The sequence below is a fragment of the Pseudophryne corroboree genome, chromosome 3, assembly GCF_028390025.1.
Source record: "Pseudophryne corroboree isolate aPseCor3 chromosome 3, aPseCor3.hap2, whole genome shotgun sequence".
NCBI lineage: Eukaryota > Metazoa > Chordata > Amphibia > Anura > Myobatrachidae > Pseudophryne > Pseudophryne corroboree.
Window position 1 is genome coordinate 438,361,009 of NC_086446.1, and position 15,884 is coordinate 438,376,892.

The 15,884-nt window shown below is 43.9% G+C and overlaps 2 long non-coding RNA genes across 2 annotated transcripts in view; one reads left to right on the forward strand and one right to left on the reverse strand.

The window, feature by feature from the left end:
* LOC135055885 (uncharacterized) overlaps positions 1–15,884 on the forward strand; it is a 340,186-nt gene that overhangs the window by 102,518 nt on the left and 221,784 nt on the right. The gene's annotated exons all lie outside the window — the stretch shown is intronic.
* LOC135055886 (uncharacterized) overlaps positions 2,972–15,884 on the reverse strand; it is a 245,138-nt gene continuing 232,225 nt past the window's right edge. The window contains exon 3 of the long non-coding RNA XR_010243841.1: positions 2,972–3,031. This is a non-coding gene — a long non-coding RNA (uncharacterized LOC135055886). The remainder of the gene's footprint in view (positions 3,032–15,884) is intronic.

The following is a 15,884-nucleotide window of genomic DNA, read 5'->3' on the forward strand; positions in this document are numbered from 1 at the left end:
GACACCTTTTCAGGAAGAACTTCATTTTCGTCGGGCAGGGAGGCAACGAGTCTGCTCGCAATGCATTGGGCCCAGTGACTTGCCTCGCTCACCACAGGTTGTATTCTCACTCGGTTGGTGCCGTGGACACACCAACCAAGTGGGAATACCCGGCAGTGGTCAGGATTCCGGCTGTCGGTATTTCACCAGCTGTGTGGATTCCAGCATCGGTCTCCTGAACGTCGGGTTTCCGACAGCCGGTATACTGACTGCATTCCCTTTACTACTGATGTGTGCAGATTATCAGGAGTAAACCGATATAACAGTTGTAGTGCATGTGCCACTTAAACAGAAATAATAGTAATTTCCCAAATTACAAGAACACTTATGCACCTTACTTAATTTTTACAGTTAATTAGATGGATTTATGGACTGAGGTGACAGTATTTTCAGGGATGTTAAAGTCTGTATTTTCTGATGGAAAGTGTTGGGTAGTGCAGTACTTAATGCAAATAAGGTGCATAAATTAAATTTAAAAAAGAAAGATTTTGTTTGGTGGGATGAGCTGTCATGGCTATACAAAGCACAGTTACAGAGCTGTCTCCTGTTTTATTGCTGGGTTCACAGCCTTTCCCAGTAATAGGAGATTTTTATAGATGCATTAAGCACCTAACAATTGCATTTCTGTGAAACAGGTAACTGCTAGGCTCTTTCATCAACAAAATACATAAAAAAGCGTCAAAATAATAAAATTAGTGTCCCCTCACTCATGATTCATTCAACATATAAGTAATGCTAAACTGAGCAGCATTTTAAGAGAAACTTAAATGAACTACAGTAAGCAGGTGGTAATAGAGTGAAAGCTAATGGGATGTGATATTTTTACTGTTGCCCCATATGCAAACCAGATGATGACGAATTCCTTATTTTGAAGATTTTTCCAAAGACATCTCAGAATTTGCTTGGTGTATGGTTAGATTAAAAAAAAAAAAAAAAGTCCTTAAACCATAGTGATAAGGGTATAATTCGGGGTCTTAGTGGAATTCGTATCCATGTGAAATACATTTGTGCACAATCTACACACTTATTGAGAAAAATACACCTACAATGTTACCTCACAAACAGTGTTCACCATGGATGATGGTCTAAGTTAGATTTAATAAACCTTGGAGAGAGATAAAGTGGTGAGAGATTTAAAAAAAAGTACCAACCAATCAGCTCCTGATTATCATTTTTCAAACACAGCTTGTAAAATGGCAGTTACTGTAGGAACTGATTGGCTCATACTTTATCTCAATCCACTTTATCTCTTTCTAATGGTTGATAAAAGAATGTTTGCACAGAAGTGCCACAATAGTGATGTTCAAGAAGACAAAGAGGTCTGTTTACTAAGCCTTGGATGGAGATAGAGTGGACGGAGATAAAGTACCAGCCAATCAGCTCCTAACTGCCATGTCACAGGCCGTGTTTGAAAAATGACAGTTAGGAGCTGGTTGGTAGGGACTTTGGAGGTGATGTACTAAGCAGTGAAAAGAGTGGAGAAGTTGCCAAATTATAAATGTTACTTCAGTTCTGATTGGTTACCATGGGCATCTTCTCCACTGGCTCACTTCTCCACTCTTTTCACTGCTTAGTACATGTCCACCTTAATCTCCATCCACTTTATCTCCATCCTAGGCTTAAGGGGGGTACTCACGGAGCGATATTCTAAGCAATCTGACTAGATTGCTTAGAATTTAAGCAGGATCGCTCCGTGTGTACCCCATACAGCGATAGCGATGCGCAGCCCCGCGCATCGCTATTGCTGCTGCTAGATTGGCCTGCCGTGCAGGCCAATCTAGCGGGTCGCTCACTTCACCCGCTGGGTGAAATGAGCGCCCCCCCCCCCGTCTCCCCCTGCACGCTCAGCACACATCGCGCTGTGCTGAGCGGCGGGAGAGATGTGTGCTGAGCGGTTCGCTCAGCACACATCTCTCCCCGAATCGGCCCGTGGGTACTGGGCTTTAGTAAATAAACCCCTTATTGATAAAAATCACATCATCTTGGAAATAGATAAGGATAACCCAAACAGCCAGTTTGTTCTCTGACATACGCATTGTGTAGGTTACCTGTAGTCATACAACAACTTGCATCAAAATAACATTCTGCTTATTTTTACTTCTTGACACTCCAAGCTCATGTCTGCATAGTCAAACAGTAACATTATATAAAAGCTGGTCTATCATGGTCATTCTTTTCTGGAGACTAAATGATGCCAATACTGTGTGATCCCCACATTTTCACGGCAAGGTATTTAGTATTTGATTTTCTTTTGTTACCCATTTTTACAAGGACATATTTTAGTTCTGTTCATATCTGAAAGTCCTTGTCCTGCAGGAACATAGAGAAATAATTTTCTTTTTCTATCTAAGTGAACTGCGGCAGTAAGGAACAGAAAATCACATATCAAATGAGAATTCTCTGTGTATAAGATATGCGTAGTGAAAGCAGCAAATAAGCATATTTATGTGTACAGAGCCTAGCAATCTGCATATTCACAAGGAGAAAAGCCAAGGGGAGGGGGAGTGTGGCTGCCGTGTATGAGAGAGACAAGAGGGATTTCATTATTCATGAGAAGAGAAATGTGACCATATTAGCATATTCAGTAATAGCAAAGGCAGAAGCAAGGTTTGAGGGTGTGAGGAAGGGATGGGGAGAACTGGGTGCTATTGATTATTGACCTATTGGCTGTAGACATATCTGAGTCAATTTTGTAGAATCGAGTGCGATTAAAGATACATACCATGAAAATGGCTTAAAGATGAAAAAAAATTTGGCCACAGTGGAAGATTGCAAGCTCTGGTGAAAAGATATCTAATATCTTGAACAGAATCAGACACTAGCGATATCTGCCCAGCAACCAGGAGATGGGTTGGATAAACAGTGTTCTGAAATCCTCACTGATCTGATGCAAATATCAATAAATAGTATGAGATATTAAATCTGTTACTCACCTGATCTTTGTATTCACGTCCTGACTTTGACCAGTTGTGCTGAAACCATTTATTCTTTGCTAAAAGAGAAGATAACAAGCTCTTACTAACAAATAAATGATTAAATATTAGTGTGGATATCTGCATTGTAAATCATGTAAATAATAAATGTAATGATTTGCTGAAAAATATCTTCTTACCTATGGCAACATTCCTACCTGTGAAGTCTGTAATTTAGGAAGAATACAAATAGTGTGATGCTTTGCAGTTTAGCGTGGCTGATCATGTGTACAATTGCTTCATCAAACCTCAGTACAGATTTGCTTATCTGTTATGAGATTTTGGGAGATCACTGTACTGTGTGGTGCACAATGCTGGTTTTCAGGATTGTTAACATAGAAAAACAATAGTGAAATAACTTGTTATTTCATTTGCCTCTTTATCCTCATTAATTTGAAGTTTATTAGATCACTTGCTCTTTAAGGCATTCAATTGCACAAGCTAATAATTCATTTTGTGTTTCCTTTATTTACTTCCATTGTCATATTTCATAAGAAATGTGCAACTACTATAAGTACAGTACAGTTTCTGCTAAAGAAAGCTGAATGCAAAAATCTGCTTTCTTGAAGAGTCAAACTAATCTGTGTGAGTAAAAAACTAGTAAGCGTATCATTATGCAGTTGATACACTTTTTTCTAAGGGTGTCCAAGTTCAAGGTGTTACAAGAACCAGCGCTCATAGCATAGACTGGTAGTGGCAAAATCATGAGGGACAAAAAAGAGGATCCCTACTAAAATAGCTGAGCAAAAGACGGTATGTGGGGGGTAATTCAGACCTGATCGTAGCAGCAAATTTTTTAGCAGTTGGGCAAAATCATGTGCACTAAAGGTGTGGCAGATATAACATTTGCAGAGAGAGTTAGATTTGGGTGTTTTTCTTTTGGTTCTGTACATAGGAAATACTGGCTGCTTTATTTTTACACTGCAATTTAGATTTCAGTTTGAACACACCCTACCCAAATCTACTCTCTTTGCACATGTTATGGTGTATATTCAATTGAAGTCGGATCCATTCCGACATTCATTTGTCGGAATGGATCCGACCTGGGCTATTCTAATGACATTTCAATTCGACTTTTACAAAAGTCGAATTGAGATGCGGGGAGGGGGGGAGACGGGGGAGAGCCGCGGGCAGACAGGGGAGAGGAGAGCAGCGCTACAGCAGTGGCTGCCGCTGCTCTCCCCCGTCTGCCCACGGCTCTCCCCCATCTCTCCCCCCTTCTTCCCCGCCTCTCTGCCTCTCCCTGTCAGCGGCGGCCAGGGAGAGGTAAGTGCAGCGGCCGGGGGACCTGTCAGGCGGCAGGACGCTGTCGGCAGCGGCCGGGGGACCAGTCAGCGGCAGCCGGGGGACTTTCAGCGGCGTCCGGGGCGCCCATCAGAGGTAGTGCTCTGCAGCCCGCCGACCCACTCCCGTCCCCGCATCACAGCTGCCACTCCTGGCAGCGTCCACCGGGCTCCTGCAAACGAGGTCTCATGATGTGAGCGGCGGCTGTGATACATCCTCCAGCACTGCTCTCCCTTCCCCCCCCCCCCCCCAGCGGCTCTCCCCGCAGCTCTTACCCCATCTCCCCACGGCTCTCCCCCCTGTCCACCCCTAAGGTCCCTCAACTCAGTCCGACATTTTTTTATGTCAGACTGAGATGGTTGAAAAGGGGGCCAAAACCTTTCGGTTTCGGCCCCGTTTTCGACACAAGCACGTGGATTGGCAGCTATACCGCCGATCCACGTGCTTTTCGACAAGTCGAATTTCTCAACTTGTCGAAAATATTGAATAGGTTGGAACCCCTTCCGACCTAAAAAAAAAGTAGAAAACTGCCATCTTTTCGACAGACGCCAGCTTTCGACGTCAATTGAATATACCCCTATATCTGCCCCCCCCCTGCAGTCCACATGGTTTTGCCCAACTGCTAACAAATTTGCTGTACCCCATAATGACAACGTGAAAAAAAGTTTTTTTTGAGAGTTTTGCAAATTTATTAAAACTAAAATACTAAGAAATCTCATGTACATAAGTATTCACAGCCTTTGCTCAATACTTTGTTGATGCACCTTTCACAGCAATTACAGCCTCAAGTATTTTTGAATATGATGCCACAAGCTTGGCAAACCTATCTTTGGGCAGTTTCACCAATTCCTCTTTGCAGCACCTCTCAAGCTCCATCAGGTTGGATGGGAAGCATCAGTACACAGCCATTTTCAGATTTCTCCAGAGACGTTCAATCGGATTCAAGTCTGCGCTCTGGCTGGGCCACTCAAGGACATTCACAAAATTGTCCTAATGCCACTCCTTTGATATCTGTGTGCTTAGGGTTGTTGTCCTGCTGAAAGATGAACCGTCACCCCAGTCTGAGGTCAAGAACGCTCTGGAGCAGGTTTTTATCCAGGATGTCTCTGTACATTGCTGCATTCATCTTTCCCTCTATCCTGACTAGTCTCCCAGTTCCTGCCGCTGAAAACATCCCCACAGCATGATGCTGCCACCATCATGCTTCACTGTAGGGATGGTATTGGCCTGGTGATGAGCGGTGCCTGGTTTCCTCCAAACATGATGCCTGGCATTCACGCCAAAGAGTCAAATTTTTGTTTCATAAGACCAGAGAATTGTGTTTCTCATGGTCTGAGAGTCCATCAGGTGCATTTTGTCAAACTCCAGGTGGGCTGCAATGTGCTTTTTACTAAGGAGTGGCTTCCGTCTAGCCACTCTACCAAACAGGCCTGATTGGTGGATTGCTGCAGAGATGGTTGTCCTTCTGGAAGGTTTTCCTCTCTCCACAGAGGAATGCTGTAGCTCTAACAGAGTGACCATCGGGTTCTTGGTCATCTCCCTGACTAGGGCCCTTCTCCCCCGATCGCTCAGTTACTTTACTTGAGCTGTGCTTGCATACCTTTTTCTACATGTGTTCTGTCTCTGAAGACATTAGGAGGTACCAGTGTTCCAGGAAAACCATCATGCATTACTACATATGTGTGCATTCTATTAGTGAGCATGTGCAGAGCTCATTTGCACAATTTACATGAGGTATATGCTAGTTAATTTATGCATTAGATGCATGAGTAGATGAATAAGTATATCTAAAACAATTAAGGGGAGATGTATCAAATCTTGGAGAGAGATAAAGTGGAGAGAAATCAAGTACCAACCAATCAGCGTCTTACTGTCATGTTACAGGCTGTGCTAGAAAAATAACAGAAGCTGATTGGTTGGTGCTTTATCTGTCATCATTGTATTTGATAAATCTCCCCCATAATAACCAAATCAACATTCAAGTGATATGAATATACTGTATGTAAAGTATCCTTTAAAAAAAGTCTTATATTTGGTTAAGTAGGAATGCCATCACTTGTTTTTGCTGTGTACCTTGTGTCACATTACTCACTAGGGAAGTGTCCTATGATGGTGTCAGTGAACCATACTTTCCTACTCTCCCGAAATGTCTGGGAGACTCCCAAAAATCAGTATGTGCTCCCGGACCCCAGGATGAGTGGCAAGTGTCCCATAGCCAGCCCTACCTGCCACCCAGCTGCCCAGCTGAAGTGGTCATAGTGGGAACCTGATTTACGCTGAATCACGTCATTGTAGCCAGCCCAGCTGTACAATGCCAGTAATCTCTGCATTTTGTAGCATGGGCATGGCCATGATGATGTGACAGTGTAGCCACGACCCAGCACAGCCTCTATGGTTGTGTCACGTGCTGCATCACATCACAGAACCTCCCCTTATATTAAGCCATGCCCTGCACCACCATCCAATGTGCCAAAATGACCCCCCCCCCCCTTTCCATGTAGGAAGTCGGCAACTATGCAGTGAAGGCAAAATATCCTTGGATATGTAGCTCATGTCATCCAAGCAATTTGCTCTCCTTTACTCTACACTCCATACTAAGAGGAACTATGTACCACCTGCTTTCAAATGCAAAATATATTGATACCACTTTATGTTTTATGGTACACAGCATGATGTGTATAATGTAACCCCTAAGACTGGTACAATTCAAAGGACAAGTAAAAACAAGTAGTAACACAGCTCAGCTCTATTTTTCTAATTCATTCAGGTCAGGATTACAATGAATAAGATGGATAAAAAAATAAGATACTACAGTATTTACAATAAATTGTAAAGCTCTACAATACAAAAGTCACTTTTATGGTTTTCATATCTGTATTGTATTTTTAAATATGGCGTTTAGAGCACTGAGACTTTCTCCCACAGTGGTAGTGGCTATAGCTAACAGGATTAGGAGACTGTGCCTAATTCCCCCATTGCTGGGGGGCTGTAACCAAGGTGAGTAATCTCTTCACTGGCAGTTCAGGGGCAGGTCACAATTTTTCCACACACTCTCATGCATGCCACCCACAGGCTTGGTATTAACTCCTTCATTGCTACAGTATACCGGCTCCATCAAGGTTGACTATCAATGTACTGCATTTTAAATGTACAAAAATACTTACTCACAATATAGTATAAGTTACAAGTTCAGTTCATAAATTGTTAGCAGTTCAAAATATTTGTCACATATCTGTAACAATTTCCAGATGAACATTATTTACTGAAACATTGTAATATTGGACCAATCTTTCTCCAAAACTAAAAGTCATAACAGCAGTTGGAGACTAAGCAGTTTATCAACCTACAGTGTGATTCACTCATTGGCAATTCTCCCATGCCATAGAGTCCTAATAATCTCTATTATTGTGGAATGCCACAAGGTTTGTGGTTCTAAATTCTTGAATTAATGCCCAGCTAGATGCCTACTGGTGTTGCTACTAGCATTCACTTGCTTCCTCTAGCTTCCCCCATCTCCAATCAGAAGTCTTTACTCCTGGATGATTCTTGTGCTGTTTGCATCATCAGTAATTAATATACGTGTCACCAGCAGTGATTAAAGATGGCCAATGACCTATATTTGGACAAAACTGTTAACGATTTATAAAATGGTAGTAGTGTCATATTTGTTTGAACTATACTGGGGAAAGCATTGTCACTGATTTCCTCCACCCAGTTGCCAAAAAACTCCCCACATTTCTCACACTATTCTTACTATAGAAACATGGAAATAAAAAAATAAAACAATTCCATGTATTCTCATAAATGGCACGCTGTGGGGGAGATGTACTAAACATTGGAGAGTGATAAAGTGGATAGAGATAAAGTACCAGCCAATCAGCTCCTAATTGTCATTTTACAGGCTAATTGTCATTTTGTACTTTATCTCTTTCCACTTTATGATTTTCCAATGCTCAGGTTGAGATGTACTAAGCAGTGAAAAGAGTGGAGCCAGTGGAGAAGTTGCCCCATCTGTATAATAGTAACATGAGGATAAATGATTGATGTGGAGGCTGTTTATTTGATGATGAGAGTCATAGTGGTAATGTTTTAGTTTGTACTGGGGTGAGTTAGGTGCTATAAATTTATTGCTGGGCTGTTCAGGAAATGGAGAGCTCTTTATCAAATGTGAATACTAATTAATATTGGGGTTGTGCCATAGTTTATTTAGTAACAATAAACCTATTACTTTATTGTCTGAGATGGTTTTGGTGGAAATAGGATTATTTATTAATATATGAATACTATTTATGACTGTACTGGTTGTAGGGAGTCCGCTGCATTCTGCTTTGAGCTACAGTGTAATGTTATAAATAGCTGGATCAGGAATTTCATCAGCTATTAATACCTGTAACTGCATTGACTTAAACACACTTGAGCTATTTTTTTGCGCTGAAAGACTCGTCTTTAACTAGTCTACTGTTGCCAGGATACTTAGTGAATTTAAGGACAGCAGATCTAATGGTCTGCCAAGATCTAAAAGGCCAAAAGGGACTTCGCCACATCAAGATCACATTTTGCAGCACATCACACAGCCTAAACAATCGTCACTTGATGCCTCCGAAAGGTTGGCAAAACTAATATTGGATGTTTCAAGTGTGTAAACATGAACGTTGCATCAAAAAATTCAGAAGATTGGTCTGAAAGGATGGAGGGCGAGGAGTAAGCCGCTGCTGAGTTTTAAAGGCGATGCCAACTGACCTGGATGAAAGCATATTGATTAAGGACTATTGAATAATGGCAGTCATGGTCTGAGGATGCGTTTCTGTCACTGGTGTGGGAAGTGTCCAAATCTTGGACTGAAAGATGAACAAGGCAAAAAAATATCAGGACTGCTTCTCTCTGGGAAAGAAATGTTTCCAGACAAAGATTTCAACTTTCAAGATGACAAAGGGGCCTAATTCAGATCTGATCGCAGCAGCAAATTTGTTAGCTAATGGGCAAAACCATGTGCACTGCAGGGGAGGCAAATATAACATGCAGAGAGAGTTAGATTTGGGGGGGTTATTTTGTTTATGTGCAGGGTAAATACTGTCTGCTTTATTTTTACACTGCAATTTAGATGACACTAACATGTGGGGGCACGCCCAGAAAAGGGGTAGTCCGCCCCACATGTCAGGCCCGCCCCATCCCCGCAGAAGTACAAAACATCACACAGGCGGTGATGCTTTTATACTTCAGGAGTAGCTCCCGGCCAGCACAGCTTTTGTGTGCTGGCCGGGAGCTGCTTGTTGCTGCCCGGGTTGCAGCGGCTGCGTGTGATGTCACGCAGCCGCTGTGGTCCGCCCCCCTGCACGGTCCGGCCACGCCTGCGTTGACTAGACTGCGCCCACAAAACGGCGTCCAAACGCCGTCGTGCCGCCCCCTCCCGCCCAGTGACCACCTCTGCCTGTCAATCAGGCAGAGGTGATCGCTAGGCAACGAAAGCCGTCGGCTGTCAGCCATGCATCGGCGTACTGCGGCGCCGGCGCATGCGCACTTCTGACCTGATCGCTGCCCTGCAATGAACGGTAGCGTGTGATCAGGTCAGAATGACCCTCATGGTTTTGCCCATTAGCTAACAAATTTGCTGCTGCGATCAGATCTAAATTAGGCCCAATCTGTCATGCCATAGATCAAACGTCCTAAAGAATCTGTTGAGGTTGCTGAATTGGCTTGGACAATCCCCTATCTTAACCCAATCAAATATTTGTGGCACAAGGTTGGGTAGGAGATCTCAAAGAAGAAGCCCACAACAAAAAGGGAAGCAAATCATCTTGCTGGCTTTTCTCGAGAATTTGTTTTCACCAATGTCTAAGTCCAAAGGCTGGCCTGCCAAATACTAATTACTGTTGAGATATTGCTTTACCCATCTTTTTATATGCTGCAAAAATTTATTATTTACTAACTATAACAGGTATTTCTAAATATGCATTTCATTTAAATGTATGGCTTTTTGTATTATATTTATTTTTAGGTAAGACTGAAGATACCTGTCAATATAATCAATCAATCAATCAATCAATCAATTAATCAATCATATAATTTTAAGAAAGTCCCTGCAGAATATTCAAACATTGATAGAATACAAGTTCCTTCAAATTGCTGCCTAAAGTACAGAAAAAGTATATACTGTATGACTTCTTCATGGAGAGGATCACTGTCTGCAGAGAAGGTTTCCAGCAGGTCAGAGGGACTTTCTCTGGATGTTGGGGTATATATTGTATGTGGCAGATTCCTGGAATATTGGGGGGGTTGCTACGTATGTCTGCCTAGAAGAAAAGCTATGCAGTTTGGCACACAGTTATGCAGTCTGTATTGAGATGAGGTGCAAGAACTTCTGATCCTGATCTCTTCTGCATGCATAAAGCTTGATCAGGGGAATGATGGTATACCTAAGATTGTGCTGGTTGGTGAGGTGTTGGAGTAAATGTTTGAAAGTCTGTGATGTGCATTGCAACTGCCATGAGCATTGTGCAGGTGGGGAGAGAGAGATTTTTATATTTACCATCTATTGAAAGTACTGTGCGTTAGGAGATTGGTGAGGTAGCTATTGAAACTGCTATGATTACTGTGCTTTAGGATGAGAAATGTTGATACATTGTTATCCTTATTTCACCACAAGATGATCTTGTGCCCAATATAATTCATTTGCAGTGTACCTCTTGTTCTTATATTCCCACCAGAGCAGGAGCAGAGGAGAATTATTGCAATGGGTCTCTTTCATGACTTCCTGACACCCAGGGCCGAATTACTGGCAAGATGGAACAGGGGTCCCATCGTCTGCCAGTAGCTGACATTGCACATTGAAATAAGTGTGATTTCTTGCCACTCATCCTCAAGCGGGGAGGGTGGTATGTTCACCTGTTGCGTCTGCAAGCTGGGGACAGAAGGGAGAATGCGGCCATGAGTGGGAGAGTATAGGAGGTGGTGGAGCCGGAGTTACTTACAAGGGGAAAACTAAGTGATTGAGCTTGCAGGGTCCTACAACTATGATCTGTGACATAATAAGTCTCAATCCAATGAGACTCAGTAAAGGGGCTGGAGAAGCTCAGTACATGCTCTTCTGACACTTACAGTAGTGCTCAGCAGGGGCATATAGAGCCACTCTGACCACGGTAAAGGTAGTCGTGTCTTAAAAAGGGCGTGTGTCGATGCTGTAAAAATATTTATATAATAAAATTGCAGCCCTGCACACTCCACGGAGGAGGGAAGGGTCGGGCGCAATTTTAACATGGGGGGGGGGGGGGGATGTGTGTGTGTGTGTGTGTGTGTGTGTGTGTGTGTGTGTGTGTGTGTGGGGGGTCTCGCATGGGGAAGGGCACATGCTTCCTACCTTATTTGAACAGGAAGCAGGTCCCTCCCCCCAGCCAGCACCATCTTTCCAGTGATATTTGGGAAGATGATGCTGGCCACTAGAGAGCAAAGATTCTGGTCCAGTACCAGAGTCTTTGTTTTCTATTTGCAGCACCATCTTCCCAAAGAGATCACCGGGAAGATGGCGTTGCTGCTGCTGGCCACAGCACGGTTGTGTCTAGGTTCCCTTCGTGATTAGGACCAGGAAGTGACAGCACGAAAGGGCAGTAGATAACTTCCACTCTTACAGCATCTTAATGTTTTATCCATTCTCTGTTCGTTTGAGGTTATTTTGTTTTATCTCTGCACCATTGTACCCTCGCGGGCTAGCTTCGCTCGCCACACTTCAGGCTCAGTGTCTCGCTACTCTTCGCTTGCCACAGGTTACTTACTATTCCAAATAGTTTGTGACATGGACCCAGGGGATCATGGGAAAGGTCCTCTCCACGAAGGGTAACTAGACGCTACTGCCACAGCACAGGTATACTGCGGGGGGTAACAGACCCAGGCCCCTCCAGAAGCCCTGGCCCAGGTAATTTGTACCTGCTTACCCACCTCTTGGTGCCACTGAGCAGCAGCTGTATTTTTTACAATATTTTATGCACACTCACACAACTCTTATTGTGTGGTTGTGCATCAGTTTCTTTATACTGTTATTATTTTTACCTATGTGCATTTTTAGAATTCATTGTAATTTTTATCTTGAAACTTGCTTATTCTCCTTATCCACTAAATGAAGTGTTCAGTTGTTATATGCACATTATTATCAGCATTGTGCCCCTGATTAGTTTCTGTGCAATTCGTTTTGGGGCCTACTATTAGTATTGATACCAATCAACACGCACCACAGCCTCTGAGGTCAATTATAATTAGTTGTTATATTGTTGGTATAAAGTCCTTCACTGGTATTCACAAGATGTGTTTTGGGGTTTATTTACACTAGAGATGAGCGGGTTCGGTTTCTCTGAATCCGAACCCGCACGAACTTCATGTTTTTTTTCACGGGTCCGAGCGACTCGGATCTTCCCGCCTTGCTCGGTTAACCCGAGCGCGCCCGAACGTCATCATGACGCTGTCGGATTCTCGCGAGGCTCGGATTCTATCGCGAGACTCGGATTCTATATAAGGAGCCGCGCGTCGCCGCCATTTTCACACGTGCATTGAGATTGATAGGGAGAGGACGTGGCTGGCGTCCTCTCCATTTAGATTAGAAGAGAGAGAGAGAGAGATTGACCTGATTTACTGGAGATTAGGAGTACTGTAGAACTGTGTAGAGACTGAGTGCAGAGTTTACTAGTGACTGACCACAGTGACCACCAGACAGTGCAGTTTTATTTAATATATCCGTTCTCTGCCTGAAAAAAACGATACACAGTGACTCAGTCACACACATACCATATCTGTGTGCACTGCTCAGCCCAGTGTGCTGCATCATCTATGTATATATCTGACTGTGCTCAGCTCACACATCTTATAATTGTGGGGGAGACTGGGGAGCACTGCAGTGCCAGTTATAGGTTATAGCAGGAGCCAGGAGTACATATTATTATTAAAATTAAACAGTGCACACTTTTGCTGCAGGAGTGCCACTGCCAGTGTGACTGACCAGTGACCTGACCACACTGACCACCAGTATAGTTAGTAGTATAGTATACTATATTGTGATTGCCTGAAAAAGTTAAACACTCGTCGTGTGACTTCACTTGTGTGGTGTTTTTTTTTTTATTCTATAAAAAACTCATTCTGCTGACAGACAGTGTCCAGCAGGTCCGTCATTATATAATATATACCTGTCCGGCTGCAGTAGTGATATATATATATTTTTTATATCATTATTTATCATCCAGTCGCAGCAGACACAGTACGGTAGTTCACGGCTGTAGCTACCTCTGTGTCGGCACTCGGCAGTCCGTCCATAATTGTATACCACCTACCCGTGGTTTTTTTTTTCTTTCTTCTTTATACATACATACTACTACTACTACATCTCTTTATCAACCAGTCTATATTAGCAGCAGACACAGTACAGTACGGTAGTCCACGGCTGTAGCTACCTCTGTGTCGGCACTGGGCAGTCCGTCCATAATTGTATACCACCTCCCCGTGGTTTTTTTTCTTTCTTCTTTATACATACATACTACTACTACATCTCTTTATCAACCAGTCTATATTAGCAGCAGACACAGTACAGTACGGTAGTCCACGGCTGTAGCTACCTCTGTGTCGGCACTCAGCAGTCCATCCATAATTGTATACTAGTATCCATCCATCTCCATTGTTTACCTGAGGTGCCTTTTAGTTGTGCCTATTAAAATATGGAGAACAAAAATGTTGAGGTTCCAAAATTAGGGAAAGATCAAGATCCACTTCCACCTCGTGCTGAAGCTGCTGCCACTAGTCATGGCCGAGACGATGAAATGCCAGCAACGTCGTCTGCCAAGGCCGATGCCCAATGTCATAGTACAGAGCATGTCAAATCCAAAACACCAAATATCAGTAAAAAAAGGACTCCAAAACCTAAAATAAAATTGTCGGAGGAGAAGCGTAAACTTGCCAATATGCCATTTACCACACGGAGTGGCAAGGAACGGCTGAGGCCCTGGCCTATGTTCATGGCTAGTGGTTCAGCTTCACATGAGGATGGAGGCACTCAGCCTCTCGCTAGAAAAATGAAAAGACTCAAGCTGGCAAAAGCAGTAGCACCGCAAAGAACTGTGCGTTCTTCGAAATCCCAAATCCACAAGGAGAGTCCAATTGTGTCGGTTGCGATGCCTGACCTTCCCAACACTGGACGTGAAGAGCATGCGCCTTCCACCATTTGCACGCCCCCCGCAAGTGCTGGAAGGAGCACCCGCAGTCCAGTTCCTGATAGTCAGATTGAAGATGTCAGTGTTGAAGTACACCAGGATGAGGAGGATATGGGTGTTGCTGGCGCTGGGGAGGAAATTGACCAGGAGGATTCTGATGGTGAGGTGGTTTGTTTAAGTCAGGCACCCGGGGAGACACCTGTTGTCCGTGGGAGGAATAGGGCCGTTGACATGCCTGGTGAAAATACCAAAAAAATCAGCTCTTCGGTGTGGAAGTATTTCACCAGAAATGCGGACAACAGGTGTCAAGCCGTGTGTTCCCTTTGTCAAGCTGTAATAAGTAGGGGTAAGGACGTTAACCACCTCGGAACATCCTCCCTTATACGTCACCTGCAGCGCATTCATAATAAGTCAGTGACAAGTTCAAAAACTTGGGCCGACAGCGGAAGCAGTCCACTGACCAGTAAATCCCTTCCTCTTGTAACCAAGCTCACGCAAACCACCCCACCAACTCCCTCAGTGTCAATTTCCTCCTTCCCCAGGAATGCCAATAGTCCTGCAGGCCATGTCACTGGCAATTCTGACGAGTCCTCTCCTGCCTGGGATTCCTCCGATGCATCCTTGCGTGTAACGCCTACTGCTGCTGGCGCTGCTGTTGTTGCTGCTGGGAGTCGATGGTCATCCCAGAGGGGAAGTCGTAAGCCCACTTGTACTACTTCCAGTAAGCAATTGACTGTCCAACAGTCCTTTGCGAGGAAGATGAAATATCACAGCAGTCATCCTGTTGCAAAGCGGATAACTGAGTCCTTGACAACTATGTTGGTGTTAGACGTGCGTCCGGTATCCGCCGTTAGTTCACAGGGAACTAGACAATTTATTGAGGCAGTGTGCCCCCGTTACCAAATACCATCTAGGTTCCACTTCTGTAGGCAGGCGATACCGAGAATGTACACGGACGTCAGAAAAAGACTCACCAGTGTCCTAAAAAATGCAGTTGTACCCAATGTCCACTTAACCACGGACATGTGGACAAGTGGAGCAGGGCAGGGTCAGGACTATATGACTGTGACAGCCCACTGGGTAGATGTATGGACTCCCGCCGCAAGAACAGCAGCGGCGGCACCAGTAGCAGCATCTCCCAAACGCCAACTCTTTCCTAGGCAGGCTACACTTTGTATCACAGCTTTCCAGAATACGCACACAGCTGAAAACCTCTTACGGCAACTGAGGAAGATCATCGCAGAATGGCTTACCCCAATTGGACTCTCCTGTGGATTTGTGGCATCGGACAACGCCAGCAATATTGTGTGTGCATTAAATATGGGCAAATTCCAGCACGTCCCATGTTTTGCACATACCTTGAATTTGGTGGTGCAGAATTTTTTAAAAAACGACAGGGGCGTGCAAG